This window comes from Diospyros lotus, chromosome 11 (assembly GCF_014633365.1).
Source record: "Diospyros lotus cultivar Yz01 chromosome 11, ASM1463336v1, whole genome shotgun sequence".
NCBI lineage: Eukaryota > Viridiplantae > Streptophyta > Magnoliopsida > Ericales > Ebenaceae > Diospyros > Diospyros lotus.
In genome coordinates this window covers 26,004,042-26,024,678 of record NC_068348.1, presented here as the reverse complement: position 1 = coordinate 26,024,678, position 20,637 = coordinate 26,004,042, and the positions used below count along the sequence as shown (strand labels likewise).

The 20,637-nt window shown below is 27.1% G+C and overlaps 1 long non-coding RNA gene across 1 annotated transcript; it reads right to left on the bottom strand.

The window, feature by feature from the left end:
• Nucleotides 1–12,123: 12,123 nt before the first annotated feature.
• On the bottom strand, nt 12,124–15,540 carry LOC127812563 (uncharacterized). Its single transcript, XR_008025947.1, has 2 exons — nt 15,298–15,540; nt 12,124–12,510 (listed from the first exon to the last, which is right to left on the bottom strand). It is a non-coding gene; the product is annotated as an uncharacterized LOC127812563 (long non-coding RNA).
• Nucleotides 15,541–20,637: the final 5,097 nt, after the last annotated feature.

The window sequence follows — 20,637 nt, the reverse complement described above, 5'->3', positions numbered from 1 at the left end:
TTCGAAAATCTGTGACGGGCTTTATCCGTCGCTGATCAGCGACGGGAATTCTTGTCACTAAATAATTTTTTAAAATAAAAAAATAAAAAATATATATTAAAATTTAAATAAATATTAAATTATTTTTAAAAAATCTATGACGGGTAAGCCCGTCACTAAATTATTTTTAAAAAAATTAAAATATATATTAAAATTTAAATAAAATTAAATTATTTTTTTCAAAATCTGTGACAGACGATACGCGTCACTAAATTATTTTAAAAAAATATATATATATATATCAAAATTTAAATAAAATAAAATTATTTTATTAAATAATCAACGACGGATTTCGTCACAAAATTATTAATTAAATTAAAAAAATTAAAATATATATTAAAATTTAATTAAAATTAAATTATTTTTCCAAAAATCTATGACGGGTGCTACCCGTCACTAAATTATTTTTTAAATTAAAAAAATAAAAATGTATATTAAAATTTAAATAAAAGTAAATTATTTTAAATTGTTTAAGAATTTAAAAATTGAAAAAATAATAATTACAAAATAAAAATTATATATTAAAATTAAATTAAATTAAAAATAATAATAAAAATAATAAAATTAAAACTAAATTATTTTAAATCATGTAAGAATGTAAAAATTAAAAAAATAATTTGCTTAATTAAATTAAATAAATTTATATATAAAAATAAATATTTTCATAAATATTACTATTTACGAATGTTCAGAGTTAAATTTTTTAATTTATATATTTTTATAATTTATATAATTATATTAAGAAATATTTTAATTAAATATATAAATTAAAATTTTAATTTTTATACAAAATTTGTTAATTAAAAATTTAATTATTTAATTGAATAAAAAAAATGTGAGATAACAATATGAACACAAAATTCAAATCCATAAATTCCATTACTACAATCATAAATGGTCCACAATAGAATTAACAATCATCATCATCATTTTCATCATTCTCATTTTCTTCATCTTCACCCTGATTGCCCTCATTATCACTATCTATGTCATCAGACAATAACTCTTGTTCGTCGTCTTCTGATATGAATTCTTACTCAGTATCATCTTTTTCCTATTGAGCGACATTAGAGACATCTATTTCTTCAACTATTCCATCGAAATCTTGTAAAGTGCCTGTTAGGTCATCAGTTAGATCTACTTGAGGCAATTCTGATATCTCGTACTCTTGGAAACATTCTTCCATCTCAGCCTCAAGAGCAGTTATTGTACCTCGTGCGTTTGTTTTAATAACTAGCCAATCATGTTTATCACAACATGTGTCAGGATATGACGCGTAATACACTTGTTCAACTTGTTGGGCAAATATAAATAGATCATATTTTTTATACCTTCTTGACGATCGAACCTCCACAATACCATACTTTTCATGAATTTTGATTCATCGAGGACTTGGATCGTACCATTCACATTTGAATAGAACTACCCTTTTAATTGGTAGGTCTGCATATTCCAATTCAATAATATCTATAATTTTTCCATAATAGTAGATCTTTGATAATCCAACTCCTGTACCAGACACGCAAATACCAAAATTTTCGGTGGACCTACTATTACTCCACTCAACACTATGAAATTTATATCCATTTACTAAATACATTGGCCAGTATCGCACGTTTGGAGTTGGTCCCCATCCTATATTCTAAATTAATGGATCTCTAACAACTTGAGTACTTGAATTCACCTGAGAAAATATTTGAATTATATAATATATGTAACTAAAATTCAATTTAAAAATAATTTAATATGAAATAACATACATAATGATGGAACCACGTAGGAAAATGTTTCTTGATTTCTTTGTCGATTTTTTCGTCAGTGATATTTGAAGATAGCTAACGCAAAATGTTGGTGTACATGCTGAAAAATTCAAGTTATATATCAACCAAATAATACGAACCACATATGACCTTATAAATAAAAGCATTTATTTGTCTAATTTTTACTCGATATAAGGTTCAACCTCTGGAGTATTCAGCAAGACATATAATTTGACAGCTTCAAACTCTTTCACATCCATCCACCTAGTTTTCATTGAACCAGCAGCACGGTCTGAAAAATTGAAGATGGAAATTTATAGATATGAAGAATCTCCCCCATCATCATTTCGAGGGACTCTTGTCCTTTTGAATTGAACGTTAGGTGCAAAATAATATGAACCAAACGTTGACGTCTCATCAATTAAATAAGCTTCACATATGGATCCTTCTACACGAGCTTTATTGCGAATCTTTTTATTTAAAGTATTGAGAAACCTAAATTATTCAATAATCAACTCAATATCGGAACAATTTAGTTTTTTAAAATAAACATATGAAAATGTCATACATGATTACCTTTCGAAAGGATACATCCATCTATACTATACTGGTCCCCCCACCTTTACTTCGTAAACTAAGTGTATTGGCAGATGCTCCATTGAGTTAAACCATCCTGGAGGAAATACACGCTCTAATTTGCACAAAATGATGGATATGTTTTGCTCCATAACATCTAAGTGTTCAATCTTCAACACTATTGAGCAAATATCTTTAAAAAACTAACATAACTCAGTAACTGGATTTCAAATTCGATCTGGTAATGCTGCAAATACTGTTGGAAATAATCGCTCCATGAGAACATGACAGTCATGACTTTTCAACCCAAATACCCTCGCGTTTCTCATATCAACACATCTACCAATCTGGAAGCATATCCATCAGGGAGTTTCAGTTCTTTTATTCATTTCAAAACACTTAATTTCTGCTCCCTTATGAACGTGTATTGGGCCTTTGGTTTCCAATACTTACCTCCACCACGGTCTATTAACTCAAGCTCCTTCCGCCGACAATATTCTTTCAAATCCATTCTAGCTTTTACATTATCTTTACTTTTACCCTTGAAATCCATTACTGTATTGAAAAGATTGTCAAAATTATTTTTTTCAATGTGCATCACGTCTAAGTTATGTCGAATCATATTATCTTTCCAATACGGTAATTCCCAAAAAATACTTCGTTTGGTCCAATTATGTTCCACACCATATCCAGGCAAAACACAATCTTGCATTTCCAAAATAGATGGAAAATTACATACTCTTTGAAAAATACTATCTCCCGTTAATCGAGGTGGTGGAGGAGAATTACCAACTCTATTTTTTCGAAATGCACTTGTATTTCACCGAAATACATGATTCATTGGTAAAAATTGCCTGTGACAATCAAAATATGACGTCTTTCCACCATACTTGAGAGTAAAAGCTTTAGTTTTTTCCATACAAATTGGACACGCTAATCTACCAGATGTCATCCAACCAGATAACATTCCATATGCAGGAAAATCATTGATAGTCCACAATAGAGCAGCCTTCATCATGAAATTGGTTTTTGTTGATATATCATAAGTCAAAACTCCTTCATACCACAATAATTTAAGTTCATCAATTAGAGGTTGTAAAAACACATCTATCTTATTTTTTGGATTTGATGGACCTCGAATAATTGCAGTTAAAAAAAGAAACTCTCTTTTCAAACACATTCCAGGAGGTAAGTTATATAAGGTCAAAATGATTAGCCAACAAAAATACGGGCGAACCGATTGACTATATGGAGTGAACCCATCTGCACAAAGACCAAGCCTTACATTTCTAGAATCAACGGCGAAATTAGGATATTTCTGATCAAAATATTTCCATGCTTCCCCGTCGGATGGGTAGGACAATACACCGGACTCTCTTCGACTTTCATGATGCCATCTCATGCTTGCAGCTATAACTGTGGAAGCATATATTCTCTGTAATCTTTGAATAAGAGACAAATACCACATTTTCTTATAAGAAATTTGTTTAAATTTACCCTTCCCACTTCTTGCAGGTTTAAAACGAGGATGACCGCAAAACTTACAACTTATCTCGAATTCATCATTCTTATAATATAATGTACACCCATTTGGACAGCAATCAATCTTCTTACAACCAAGCCCCAGCTGGGAAACCAATTTCTTGGTATGATAAAGGTCAGTTAGCACACGATTATCAGTTGGCATTGTTTCATGCATAAACTACATGACTTCATTATAACAACCTTCAGGCATGTTATAATCAGATTTAATACTTAGCATTCTAACTACAGCAGAAAGTTTATTTTCTACTTCACAATTCGGATACAATGGAGCTTGTGCATTTTCATTCGGTGCTTCATCTACAGTATAAGTTTGATAACCACTCCCACTTCCACTTCCAATATCTTGCATTATATATGGCCCACTCGATGGCCCTGCCGCATCCATTACCATTTGTTCATATGGATTGAATCGATCTCTAAAATTATCCTCTATAATATTCATTTTCAACAACTGGTAGACGTACTACAGGCACATTTTCACCATGATGAGTCCAGTAATAATAATTCTTCATGAACCCATGTTTACAAAGATCCCTTTTGACCTCATTGACTGATTTAAACTTCAAACACTCGCATTTCATACACGGACACCTTAACTTTTCTTCTAATCTTATAAAACTTTCATGGATAGATGCAAATTGAATAAACTCGTTCAACACCATTATAAAATTCTCGAGTAATCCCACCCCTTCTTGGATTACACCTATTATCAATCCACTTACGATGCGACGAAATTTTCATTTTAAATTTAATAATAATATGACCAATATAAAAGTATCCTCAAAACCTACAAAGTCATTAATATTTTATCATTAATACATTTGGATCTTTTGAGTATTGTAGACCATAATCATTAATTACATCGTTACTATCTAGATCATTAGCCACTAATATTAAATCTATAACACTAAATAATTATGACATTAAATGAAATTGTTATAACATTAATTCAAATTTTTTAACAATATTAGATCAATCTAATTATTTTCATAACATTAAATATAATTATTGTAATATTACAATAATTTTCATAAAAAAATATATATTTATTAAAATTTTATATATAATTAATATTTATTTGAAAAAAAATATTATCTAAATTTTTTAAACATAACATTATATTTTTATTTCCAATTTTAAAGTTTGTATTTAATAAATACCTAACTAACAATATTTATAACATCATATTTGTATTTTTAATATTAAAATATATATAAAAACTAGTTAAAATTTAAATATTAATATTTTTATTTAAAATTATTATAATATATCTAATAAATAACTACGTACAACATGTTTTAAAAAAATTGTATATTCATTTTATATTTTATAATTACTTAATATTTCATTTACAAATTCACATAATAATTTTTTTACACGTTTTTTAATATTTTTTTATATAAATTATCAATAATATATACAAAATATACAATTATATAAATATAAAATAAATAATAACATACATGCAATAAATATAAATAACAAAGACATTAAAATAAAATTGACATATCAATTAAAAGGAAACAATCTATAACTAACATAAATATTTTTTATCCTAGAAATATTTCAAATATACTTAACAATTAAAATGATATAAATAAAACATAAAGATAAAAAAGAAAAAAATACCTTAATGGAAGAGCTCAACTATACTGCTTTATCGTGAGAGCGAGAGAAGGAGGGAGAGATGTAGAAAGCGAGTGCAGAGGACGGGGAGGGGAAAGAGGTGGGAATTTAACGGGGGGGCGGGAATTTCAATTTAGCGCGAGGGAGGGGAGAATTTTAATTTAGTGCGAGGGAAGGGAAAGGTGAGGGGGTGGGCACAGGGTAGGGAAGGGGGACACATGGGGGGGGCCGGGCTGGGAGGGGGAGGATTTAAAGGAGGAGGGGGGAATTTCAATTTAGCGTGAGGGAGGGGGGACGCGTGACATGTCAAGGAAAGGAGAGGGGGTGTTGGGCACAGGGGTGGGGGGAGACACGTGGGGGCAGGCCAGGGAAGGGGAGGGGTGGGGGAGAGAAGGGGAAGGGGGACACGTGGGGAGGGGGGTGGGGTATTTATTTTAATATTTAATTTTAAAATATTAAAATATACTATTTTATTTTTAAAAATTCAAACATAAAATAATATAAATACTAATAAAAATAAATATTTTATTTATAAAATATAAATATAAAAAATCATAAAATATAAATTAATTTTAAAAAAAAATAAAATATAAATACACAAATAAATCAAATAAAAAATTAAAAATTATACTCTCATTGATTAAGATATATAGTGCCCCTTATTTACGTTTTTGAATTTGCACTATAAATGTTGAATGCACTTAATATTAATTGTTAGATTTTTTATTTCATTTTTACTTGATACAACATGTCAAGTATTATCAACTGTACAATCTCTGGTTGTGCTGATATTAAGGTTCTTTACAAATCTTGGTCGATTGATTCATACATATAGAATTATAGATTATTACAAATAAAAATAATCTTAATATGGACATTACTCAAAAAATAGGAACATCAATTCTAATGATAAAATAAATTTCTTCTAAGAATTTCTATATATTTTTTGAGAAATGTTTCTTGATTTGTATAGAGAGCATATATCAAAATTACTTAAATAATTTTATGTCATTTTGGATGCATTTGTCCATATATGATCATTGATCAACATATTAATTTAATTTTTTTCATGTTTGTGTATATATTTTTCCTCTAGGATGTGAATGATCCCACTGATCTCTCCAATCTCATTTAAATTTCAAAATAATAAAAAAAATATTTTCAAATAATGATATGATCCAAATGTTTTATGATAAATTTTTTGTATTAAATCCCTATCTATAAAATTATTGTAATGTTTATTGTTTAGGTGAAAGAGAATTTATCCTTATTTCAAAAAAAATATTTACTTATAATACTTGTTAGATCTATGATTGAATTTACCTGAACCAACAAAAAAGGTGACAATAAAATCAATAAGAAAAATAACTTACATAAGATATATAGTGCGTAGCATGCATGCTCATATCAAATTAAAAAAGTGTTATATGCTATTAATCATCAGATGAGTGAAAAAATTGGTATTATCAAATATTAATTTATTATCAAAAAAATTAATAATACATCAACAGATGAGTAAAAATTTTCTATAAGATGCATGGTTTCATTTGGACCATAAAACCATTCAATAAAAAATTGTTATATGAAAACTTGTATTTAATTATATATAATTTTTTTATTGCGTAATAATATTTTGATTAGATGACAAGCCCAGCCCACATAAATAATACTGTGAAAATTTTCTTCACGTTGCGAGTTGTTTATATCTCCTTCTACACTTGTTTTATCTAGAGTGGATAAGATTTTGAATCATATAACTAATCGAATTGACAAATTATTTTTTATTTTCTAATGCATTATTTTATACCAATTTGCTAACTGGCTCTAATTTATATATATATTCAGGATTTATATATATTCAACTTAACTTGGAAAGATTTATATATATTTAGTAAAAAATTTAATAAAAATTTTAATTTTATTTAATTTTTTATTTTTTAGCTACAAAAGTTGTAACCTTATAACATTTCTTAAAATTAATATAGTTTTGACCATTTTTCAGTTAAATATTGTTAGTAATTTGTTTTGATCTTTAAGTTTAGCCTTAAGCAAGGGATGATGATCCAAATGACACTCTCGAGATGTTTTTTTGTGTATTATAGAAGTTATATTTATATTTGTTTAAATAATTTAAATTTTTAAATTTCTAAAATAATTTAATTTTTTATAATTATTTAGAAGAGAAATATTTCATTGCTAAATAATTTTAATTTATTTTTATTCTTTAATTATTTAGTGGTGAAATATCCATCACTAAATTAATATTATTTTAATTTTATTTTTTAAATTACTTAGCAATGGATTAACTCGTCGTTAAATAAATTTAATTTTAATTTTAATTTTTTAAATAATTTAGCAATGGGTCTACTGCTCTCTAAATAAATTTTATTTTATTTTTTATTTTTTTAATTATTTAGATATAAAAAATTTCATCGCTAAATAATTTTATTTTATTTTTTTAGGTTATTTAGTGACAGATTTGCTTAGTCGCTAAATAAATTTTATTTTATTTTTAATATTTTAAATATTTAGCGATAATTTTATTTTATCTTTTATTTTGTTTAATTATTTGGCAACGGGTTACACCATCGCTAAATAATTTTATTTTATTTTTTAATTTATTTAATTATTGTTAAATAAATTTTATTTTATTTTTATTTTATTTAATTAATTAGTGACGGGTACTCTGGATACTCTTCACTAAATAATATCATTTTATTTTTTATTTTTAAATTATTTAGTGACGAGAACTCTCATCACTAAATAAATTTTATTTTATTTTTTATTTTTTAATTATTGTGAAATAAATTTTATTTTATTTTTATTTTCTCAAATTTTTAGCGATGCGTATTCTTGTCGCTAAATAATTTTATTTTATTTTTTATTTTGTTTAATTATTTAGCGACGAGTAGTCCCGTCGCTAAATAATTTCATTTTATTTTTTAATTTTTTTAATTATCACTAAATAAAATTTATTTTATTTTTTATTTTGTTTAATTATTTAGCGACGAGTTGTCCTGTTGCTACATAATTTTATTTTATTTTATATTTTTAAATTATTTAGTGACGGAAAAACCCATCACTACAGAAATTTCATTTTATTTTTTATTTTTTAATTTATTTAGTGACGGGGTCGCCCGTCACTAAATAAATTTCATTTTATTTTTTAATTTTTTTTAATTATCACTAAATAAAGTTTATTTTCTTTTTTATTTTGTTTAATTATTTAGCGACTAATTGTCCCATCGCTAAATAATTTTATTTTTTATTTTATTTAATAATTTAACGATGGGCATTCCTGTAGCTAAATAATTTTTTTTATTTTATTTTTTTCAATTATTTAGTGACAGGTTGTCCCGTTACTAAATAAATTTTATTTTATTTTTTAATTTTTTTAATTATCGCTAAATAAAATTTATTTTATTTTTTATTTTGGTTAATTATTAAGCGATGGAGTGTCTCGTCGCTAAATAATTTTATTTTTTTTTTAAATTATCTAGTGACAGAAAACCCGTCACTACAAAAATTTCATTTTTCTTTTTATTTTCTAAATTATTTAGTGACGGGTTCTCCCATCACTAAATAAATATCATTTTATTTTTTAATTTTTTTAATTATAATTAAATAAAGTTTATTTTATTTTTTATTTTGTTTAATTATTTAACGACAGGTTGTCCCGTCGCTAAATAATTTTATTTTATTTTTTATTTTAAATTATTTAGTGACGAGTTTTCCCGTCACTACATAAACTTCATTTTACTTTTTATTTTTTAAATTATTTAGTGACGGGTTCTCCCGTCACTAAATAAATTTCATTTTATTTTTTAATTTTTTTAATTATCATTAAATAAAGTTTATTTTATTTTTTATTTTATTTAATTATTTAGCGACGAGTTTTCCCGTTGCTAAATAATTTTATTTTATTTTTTATTTTTAAATTATTTAGTGACATTTTTCTATCACTACATAAATTTTATTTTACTTTTTATTTTTTAAATTATTTAGTGACGAGAGAACCCGTCACTAAATAAATTTTATTTTATTTTTTAATTTTTTTAATTATCGTTAAATAAAATTTATTTTATTTTTTATTTTGTTTAATTATTTAGCGACGAGTTTTCTCGTCGCTAAATAATTTTATTTTATTTTTTATTTTTAAATTATTTAGTGACAGTTTTCTCATCACTACATAAATTTCATTTTACTTTTTAGTTTTTAAATTATTTAGTGACGGATTTTCCGTCACTAAATAAATTTTATTTTATTTTTTATTTTTTAATTATTTAGCAACGTTACTAAATAAATTTTATTTTATTTTTTATTTTTTATTTTTTTAATTATTTAGTGACGGGTAATCCCGTCGCTAAATAATTTTATTTTATTTTTTATTTTTCAAATTATTTAGTGACGGATTTTCCGTCACTAAATGAATTTCATTTTATTTTTTTAATTTTTTTAATTATCGCTAAATAAATTTTATTTTATTTTTTATTTTATAAATTAGTTAGTGACGGGTTTACTCGTCGCTAAATAAATTTTATTTTATTTTTATTTTAGTTAATTATTTAGCGACGAAAAAATTTCGTCACTAATTAATGGAATTTTTGTAGTGATTCCTTTAATGTAAAAAGTTCAATGTGAGTAGTGTAACCATCATATATAAGTGTCCTTACATTTACCAACATTTCATAGACACCTTGAGCATCTACATTGGGGTCTTATTCTTCGTTCTCTAGAATATGAATTTTAATAGAAGGACCTACAACATCCATGATCATTGCATTATATGCATTTGGATTATTCTTATAAACCCAATATGTTTTGTTATGTGCAACAACCTTTATTCAGAACTAGGGTTCCATGGGGGGCTCCCCTTCTCCATGGCATGTCCACTAATAGTAATGGACCATGAATCCCTTTTAATAAAGATGCAACCTTTAAGAATTTTCTACATCAACACTTAACACACGGACACCTTAAGCTCTCATTGTCTTACATTAACTGTAGCCGACATACACAACCTATGAAACTCTCAACCCCATATCAAAACTCAATTGTTAGCCCTCCCTAACAAGATGCCAATCTATTGTACATCCATGTCCTTTGGTCAAGTACATCCATGGTCTACGACAGATTCACATCAAGCAACATATATTATGGGTCAAGCTATTATCTTATTACAGTCACACTATGAAATGCAACAAAGTGTGGGATAGGTTAAAAAAATGAATCATATAATCAGATTTGTAGACGGATTCTCATATCTAGTTTTGGAATTGCCTTGGATTAATTATAATTTTTCTTTCGCTTGGAATAAAACTGGTCTTATTGGCCGTCAAATCAAATGGAAAAGAAGTTAAAATTATAGTATATATAATAGTATGATTAATGAGAACTGGTTTACCTTCTATATCACTAAACATTCATTGCTAACTTTTTTATTAATAAAGAAAAGTTCCAAACAGAGCTCATCAATAAATTGTATACTAGACTTAAAAGAGAAAGGTAAAACCATAACCTACAAAAACAGGAAAACAAGAAGAATGGTTCCCTTAAAGGGGGGGGGGGGGGGGGGGGGGGGGGGGGGGGGGGGGGGGGGGGGAACATATACCTATAGGGTATGTGAATATATAAAAAGATATGAAAAAAAACAGAAACAGTGCGAATCTAATCTAATAACATGTACGAAGCAATATCTTCTCTATCTTGTGAAACCAGAACAGGATACAACATCAACTCACCAGGAAAGCATAAAAATACCCGAGCTACAGACCCAAATCAGCTAAACCATCAAAAAGATTGATATATAAGTTTGGTCTATGAATTGCCATGAATGTTAAACACACATATCCATACATGTTAATTCCTGTTTCCTATAAATTCAAAAGCTTAAATAGAGAATGTTAGGGCCTATCCTATTTTCTATTTTCGGGCCGTTTTCTATTTTTAATTTTTAAAAACACTGAAAATGCATTCTCTTTATTATTTTTAAAAACGTATTTTCGAAAACAACTAAAAATTTTGTTAAGGAAAAATTGTTGTTTTGAGCGTTTTCAATGAAAATACACTGAAAACAAAAAACAAATGCAAAATGCGGAAAACAGCCCCCTTCCCCCCACCTACACATACCCACTCCTCTCTCTCTCTCTCTCTCCTCGTCTGGCCATCGACAACCACCACCACCGCCGTCGACCTTCAACTCCACTGCCACCGCGACCAGCGCCCCCTACCGCAACCACAGTCATCGACCTGGCCCCCACCGCCACCGCGACCAGCGCCCCTACCGCAACCACAGTCATCGACCTGGCCCCCCACCGCCACCGCGACCAGTACCCCCCATCGCCATCGCGACCAATGCCTCCACCATGACCAGCGCCCCCCACCACCATAGCGACTAGCGCCCCCCCACAGAAAACCCTAAATGAAGAAGATGGCCCCACAGAAAACCCTAGATGAAGAAGATGGGTTACGGCTCCCTGATTTAATTTTTTTTGTGTTATTTGATTTTTTTTATTTATTAAACTGAGTATGTGATATGTTTTGTTTGTATTAATTTTTTTAAATGATATTTCTAAGGTTGTTGATTTTTTTTTTTTTTTTGAATTTTATTTTATAGTTTAAAGTATTTGAATCAAATTTATAATTTATTAATAAATATTTATTATTTATTTTAAATTAAATTTATTAAATTAAATATCATAATAACAAAAAAAGAAACTATTTTTAAATTTTCAAAATAAACATGTTTTCTAATTTTCTGTTTTGAAAAATAATTTTTCAGAATAACAAAAATGACGCATTTTCAAAAATTTCAAAACAGATACTCAAAGCACAAAACTCAAAATGAATTCAAAACTCAAAACACAAAACTAAAACACAAAAAGAACACCACCTTAGATTTTTGGATCTGCTCCTTTTCAGCTTCACTGAAATTGTTGCTACAGCCGTGCTCTAAAATTTCTCTCTGTCGCAGAAACAGTTCATAAGAAATCAGCAGTGATTAAATTATGATATCAATATATACAAACTATCAAGAAAAACTAATTACATTTCATCAAAAATTTCAAGTCAAGTTAACATCATGACATTTTTATGAATACTATAAAATCGTATTACCTAACATAGTTGTTAAATCGAGATTCTAATCGAGAATCGAAATCCTTATTTTATAAATCGTGAATCGAGAATCGAATCGAATCGTAAGATTCGGTACACATTCTCAATTTCAACTATAAATAATATATATCCATAAAAAATAAATAATGTGCCCACCATGATCAATTCTTTTAAATATAAATAGATAAATAAACTTCTAAATATATTTGCTAAGTTTAAAATTATACCAAAAGACAAAAGTATATTTATGTTGCCTTTAAATTTAAATTGCACCAAACCAAACCAAACCACTTTCAAAATAACAAACTAGAAAAAAAAAAAACCTACAACTATAAGGTTACTAATGAACTCCATTGTCTATAATCTTCACTAGTTATCAATCATCTTCATCTTTAAGTTCAAGAGAATCATCATTTTCATCATCTTCTTTGTTTTCAAAAATAGCCAAATTAAACGAATATTTAATTAAAGCGCACATGCAGACGAAGTCGCACGAATTGGATAAATCAGACGAATCGTGCTATTCATGCGATTCACGGTCGATTCGTCCGATTCATAGTTGATTCTAAGGGATTTACGATTCACCTTATAAATTTGACTCGATTTCTATACGAATCGAGTCAAATCATATGATTCGAATCGTGAATCGTACGATTTTAAGGGATTTTAGATCCACCCTATAGATTCGACTCGATTTCTATATGAATCGAATCAAATCGTTTGATTCGAATCGTAAATCGTAAGATTCTAACAACAGTGTTACCTAATTATAACTTTATTTAGAGAAATTTGAATTAACCATGTTTAGTTATTCTGAATATTTTTTTGCCATACAACTTGAATTGCCAACTAAGTTCAGAAGTTCAAATAGGAGATGCATCATCCGTGTGTGAGACAAGCACAGTACTCGATGCTTATGAGTTATATAAAACTTTATCTCCCAAGTATTGTGATTTACAATCCAAATATATAATTATGCAGTGCACTTGTACTGTGGCAAAAAAAATCAGCTCACTAGCCATAAAACAAACGCGGAGACTTCACAGATTTATATAGATGGAGTAGGATACCAAAGAAACTATATATTTTAGTGGATATTGAAGGAACCCGCTAGGTGGAATTGCTATTACCCAATCATTGGAGGAACAGCAGTAAGCAAGACTTTAGGTCATACATCTACAGAATAAGTCTAAGTAAAACTTGATAGCTCACAAAATGTAATTCAGCTATACCTAAGTGTATGTGCATGCAAACCTAGAACTTTAAACACACTAAACTTTCTTCTAGACAATCCTTTCAATCAACAATGGGGAAGCACTCATCAAAACTTGAGGAACTTCGGTCAAATTCTCTGTGCTATGAGATTTATTTTATCCCCAAGGATCTATATATATTATGAAGTTCAATGCAATAAAATATATTATTTATTATTATTCTAGGACAGGAAAGGAAACATTATGGAAGACATTATTCTAGGGAAAAAATGTAGAAAATAATATATTTGTTTTTAGTATAGTTCACTTACTTCTATGTTATTTTTTAAACATTATAATTTCCATTCTAATTAGGACACCATTTTGATCTTTGATATCTTCCCTAATTAGGGAGGATTTATAACTGAATGGGAGAATTGACTGAGTTTAGTTTTTAATTGTTCTTGTGTTCTCTCTAACGATAATGCATCACATATATTCTAAGCAACATCACTTGGCAAAATAAACAAGGAAAGACTAACATGAAAACACACAAAAGAACTCCAACTAAGGCTATCAACCAGAACAACTACTCCCCTGTCAGGACCCTACGGTGGTTAAGGGTGGTTAGAGGGTTTAAACAGTTGTATGGGGAGGTTGTAACCGTAGCTAATAGTTGTAACAAAAAAACAATAGGTTGTTAGCTGCAGTTGTACAGTTGTAACAAAGTAACCTGTAGGCTGTAGTTAGGAGGTTAAACGGTTGGGGATGGTTGAAGAAATAACTACCGATTGTTAGGAGTAACTGCCAATGAGGATGGGCCTATGTAAAGGGGTTTTCCCTCTCAATAAAAGGGGCACCGAGGAATACTTGACAACTTTCAAATTCCTTCCTATCTCTCAACTTCCCTCTGTTGACTTCTCTCTCTTTCGTTTCTCTCTGCCCTTCTCTCTTTCTCTCTTCAATTCCTAACCTAATTCCCCTCACCCTAGGAGAATTATCTTGTCAGGGCCGAGACCCTGACATCCCCCCTACAAGCCTCAGCTTCAGCAACCACTTTGAAAACGCCAATTCATAAAACTAATGGATCAGCAGTATTACCATCTGAAAATATATAAAGGGTCTAAAGGATTTGTGTGGGGGTCTGGGGCTTAATTTCTTCTATAAAGGGTATTAAGGATTTGAACATGGGAGTATTGTAGTTTTTTTTTAATAGAATGTTGCATCAGTAGTGCTTTAAGAAATAAAAAGCAATTTATTTCACTGAGCAATAGGAACTGGCATCCTTTCCCTACCACTTCAATCATTTGAAGACAACAATCTGCTAACCGTGAGGCTATTATGGAAGTCAAAAAATCAAAAAACCCTAATCCAAAATTAGGCATCCTACTCACAAAATCGGATATAAAAAATACAAAATCAGTAGTGTCAGAGAGAGAAACCTGATCAGCGACGGAACTGGAGGCAGCGAGGAGGCTGCAATGGAGCTCTAGGCGGCGGCGGCGTTGAGGCAGTGGAGGCGACGACCAGTAGGCAATGGATCTGGAGGCGACGGTGACGTAGAGGCAGCGAGGAGGCGGCAACGGCAGGAGTATAAGAGAGGGAGACGAAGGCGGGAGTGCGAAAGAGAGGAAGAGGCTGGAGACGAAGGAATGCGGATTTAAGAATTTGGGGATTTGCTGGAGGGAAAGAGGCGAGGCCTCTCCCACCATTATTTTTGTTTTTTTTTTAATATTTAGTTGTTAAATAAAAAATAAAATAATTTATAAAAATAATATTAATAATTATTTATTTAATAAAAATAAAATAATTTATTATTATGATAAAAATAAAATAATTTATAACTGATAAAATAATTTAAATTATGATAATTATTAAATAATTTAAATAATAATTTATGATAATAATCTAAAATATGATAATAAAGTAATTTAAATTATTTCATCAAATTAATATTTATTTAAAAATATAATTATATTTTAATATGTTCATCATTTTTTAATATATTGTATTATCAATAAATAATTAATGTCCAATTATATTAGTTTAATAATTATATTTGTGTATTTGTAAAAAATATATAATTATATTATGAATTGTTAGTTAAATCTTAATAATTCTTTTCTATTATTTCATGTGTAAAAATTTTAATCAATAATAATAGAAAAATAGTATATTATTGTCGACTTATTTAGCCTATCTTTAAATTTATCTTATAATAAAGAGATTTATATTTAATCATTAATAATATTATATTAACTATGAAATTTAATATTGTCTTTAGTCTTTAGCCGTTAATGTCTCATTTTTTTATAGTACAAGTCATAATTCAAAAATATAAAAAATCATAATAAGAGAGAAAGATGCAAAATAAATGAGTTTAAACTTAGCTAATTATATTTTTTTTCCTATTTTACACTGTCATAATATCTATTCCAATAATTTGAACATATATAACTATAATTATCAATCATAGTGAATTAAATTTAATTTCTTAATCATGAATTTAAATAATTAAAATAACATAATTTAAATTTTATATTTACAATATAAATTAAATATTAATATGTAAAGTAGATGATATGTGTTTATAGCTTAATATTTTTAAATTATTATGCAATATTAATAATCTCATAAAATATTTATAATATTTAATGATATTAATTAAATCTGTTCAATATCAATTAACTATTCATGATCAAAAATATAATTTAGCATTTAGATTTAGATAAATATATATAAGCATAGTAGATTTATAAGTACATGAAATGTTAATTTTAATGCATAATTAATAATTATTTATTTTAATTATTTAAACTGATCGAGTATAATTAGATTCATATTTTTATTTAAATTCAAAATAACTTTCAAATTATTTATATTATATTTTTAAATTTCATGTCGGCTTCCTAATATGAATTTAAGTTACTTATTATTTAGAATAACTTTCAAAAACAAATTCTCCTAAAAGAACATTTAAAAGAAAATTGATTAATCAAAGTGAAAAAAATTGATTATTAAGCAAATCATATAATATTTTGTACAAACTTCAATTTTATTAACTATTGATTAGGTATGAAAATTAATTATATATTTTTTAGTACATAAAAATTAATTATATCTATTAATGTTGTATGTCATGTGCCATTAATAATATCTATATACTCGTTTCGTTATTATTTATATTTTGTCAAAAAATATTTGTCATAATATTAAATAATTGACAAAATTATTTGTGATTACAGAATGTGCAACTAAAATATAGTGTCAAATTAGTTAATATATGATAAAATTTATTTTATCATATTAAAAATTATTAAATAAGTTTTGTCACTATTCAAATTGTGAAAAAATAATTTAGTAACCATTTTAATTTGTTACAAAATATTTTTTTGTCAAAAGATACAGTTTGTCACGATAAAATATATGACTTGTATCAAAATTTTGATTTATTTTAACTAAATAATACTTATTATGAAAAATATATATTTTTTTTTATAAAAAAATAATTTATCATAATAAGTTAGTATAAGTGACAAAATATTATTTGTCACAATAATATAGATGATATTGTAATAAAATCATTTTTGTCACAATATACTTAATGAGACGAGCATGGTGTGACTAATGTAATGACAAACTAAATTTGTCATAATAAGTATGTTGTGACAATTTTCATGCTTACTATAACAAATTAATTTATCACAAAAAGTCTAAATTTTTGTAATGAAACTCTCACCCACAAGTGCCACCACTTCTCCAAACTCTGTGGAGCCAACAAATTTGATGTTCCTAATTAGTTGCTTCATAAAATAATTGCTCTTTACATAGTATCAATAAGTGGACCCTTTAATTGTGACATACCAAGATTTTGAAATTTGATGCATTCTTCTTGACTCACTCTTAATATTTATATAATCTATTCAATCTAAAAATAGTATTTATATGTTTTTTAAATACTATTCGATTCAATTTTAATTTACTTTTCACATAAAAACAAAATATAATTCATACCCTAATCTTTTTAAAAATGCAAAAATGTCCCTTTCTCTCTCCTATCCCTTTTTTTTTCATTTTGTATACATTTATATACATTTAATAAATATTACTAATAGTTAATTATTATACATTTAATATATATTTTAATTTTTAAATTTTTATATATTTAGTTTACATTTATATATATTTAATTTTATATTTTATGTACATAAATATATTTATTTATATGGTTAGAATTTAAATAAAGATTTAGATTTTAAATTAAATAAATATATTTAATTTTGGGTTATATTTAATTTCTATATTTATAAATAAAAATATTAATTTTATAAATTAATATTTTAAATTCGGCTCAAATTTGAGACAGCTAATTTTTCATGACAAAATCAATTTACAAATTTTAGATAGATATTATCCCTTTTCAAATTCATTTTAAATTTAAGACAAAAAAAATTTTGTCTCAAAATTCGTCTCAAATTTAATACAAGTATTATTTATCTCAAATCTGATACGGGTAATTTTTCATCTCAAAATTTGTCTATAAATTTGAGATGAATATTATATGTCTCAGAATTTGTATTAAATTTGAGAAAACAATTTTGTCTCAAAATTCATTTCAAATTTAATCAAAATTCATTTCAAATTTGAGACAGATAATTTTCTATCTTAAAATCCATCTCAATTTTGAAACATATTATCCACCTCAAGATTTATATCTTAAAACAAGTCTCTATGTAATAATAATTAGAAGAATGCAATTAATACTTGTTAATAGTAAGACAATACCAATTAAACCCAAAAATTTTGGGACATGTTGACACAAAAAGAGGGAAACTCACTATTGAGAATGTTACAACTTTCATTCTTCTTACAATAGCAGTTGTATTTAAATAAAAATTTAATTAATACTGAAATGAGATGGAACGTAAAAATTCCTGCAAAATAAAAGATTTCTCATTATTCACACAAATTTATAATAGATTCTTCACTATTGACGTTTTATCCCTTTTAAGACAAGCCTTTATTAGAATAAATGCGATTAAAAGATATATATTAGATGTTATTATATGTTTGTAGATAATATTTATTAAAATGAGTAAAATAAGATAATATTAAAATAAAATTAAAATAATTTTTGGACTAAGATATAAAATAGTCCAAATAATCTTAAGAAGTATTTTTAGATTTCTATATTATTTATTAAATTTTTTAAAATATACTGAGAAATGCATATTTTCTTTTCATATGTTTCTTAAAATACAAAATACATATAATAAGAATTGAGATAAAGATTTTTTATCAAAATATTTATCTCATTATCAAAATAAATAAATAAAATAATGGTGTGCCAAAGGACATTCAGAAATAAGGGGAAACTAACATTTGAAGAAGGAAACCGGGAACGAGTAGTGGAGCAATAGTGGGTGGTGATAAGAAACTAATAGTTGCTAGTGAAACATGAAGAAGTAGGTTGTTTTAAGCAATAGACAATGATAAAGGCGGCGACGTAGGTGAAGTAGATTGTGACCAATGCAACAGTTGTTATGGACAACACAAGAGATAGTGGTGGACACAACAGAAGATACAGGTAACGGTGATCAACAAACAAGAATATGAAGAGGAAGATAAAGAAAGTGTGAGAGTTTTATGAGATGAATGAGCATATGGATTTTTTTCTCTTATTTATAAAATTTTAGATAAATTTATTTAGAGAAATAGAGATCTGTTTATTTGATTTTTAACGGATAAAAAGTCACATTATCTAAAATATTTTACATATTTCACTATTTTCAACTCATTAACAAACACTATTTTAAAGTATAAAAAAAACTAAAAATTAATTATAAGAGATCTAAAGAAAAAACCTAAGCTACAAAAATGTGAGTGAAATTTTCCTTTAAATTATTATGTTCTTTTGACCTTTTTCCTTTTATATGTCTTTGGGTCATTGTCTTCCCAATATATATTATAAGCAATATCCCTTTTTTTAATTATTCCTGTGTCAAAAGCATCAACATTCATCAAAAGACAAAAACTATACATAATTTAAAAAGAAAAAAAAATAATGAATCAAATTGACAACTCCATAATAATAATAATAGGCGTGTACCTACGTCCATCTCCAAGCCAAGAAGTAATGAAGCCAACAAATAGATCTATAATAGAATAATTACTGTGGGACTGCCTCCAACTGGAAAGTACCCACAATTTTGGTAGTCCATGGAAATCTCCCTTGGTTTTGACTCTGACAGATTAACTTCTGCTGCTTTGGCTTAAATAACTATGCCCACTTGGCTGTTTAATGTTTTCTTTTTCTGTTTGTTTCTCGAGAATTTGGCCAATGGCCACAATTCCCACGCCATTTGGTCTATTCGGACCATACATTATATGATGCTCGCAACTTCGTTGCAATAGCAATATTTGGGGCTGCTTGCAGCTGGTTTTAGAACGTTGACTCCCTTCATTGGAAATTCTTTTAGGGCAGAGAGTATTGTATATGAAAATTTAACAAAACTTGATCCCCGGTCACTTTTGAACTGTGATGTCACTTTATCGTATTAAATTAAATAATTGCTGCCATGTCACCTCCAGTCATCTCCAACCAGTCACTGTATAGCGGCTAGGTATCATAGCTGTTGCCATGTGTCACAGCAGCAAACTATTGAAACTGCATGAGATATCGTCATCTTCAACATTCATTCCCATATTAATTATCTCATATAAGGGTAAAATAAGTTTTTTTAGCTCTTTATTGTTAAATTAACAGCTTAAAATCGATTGAA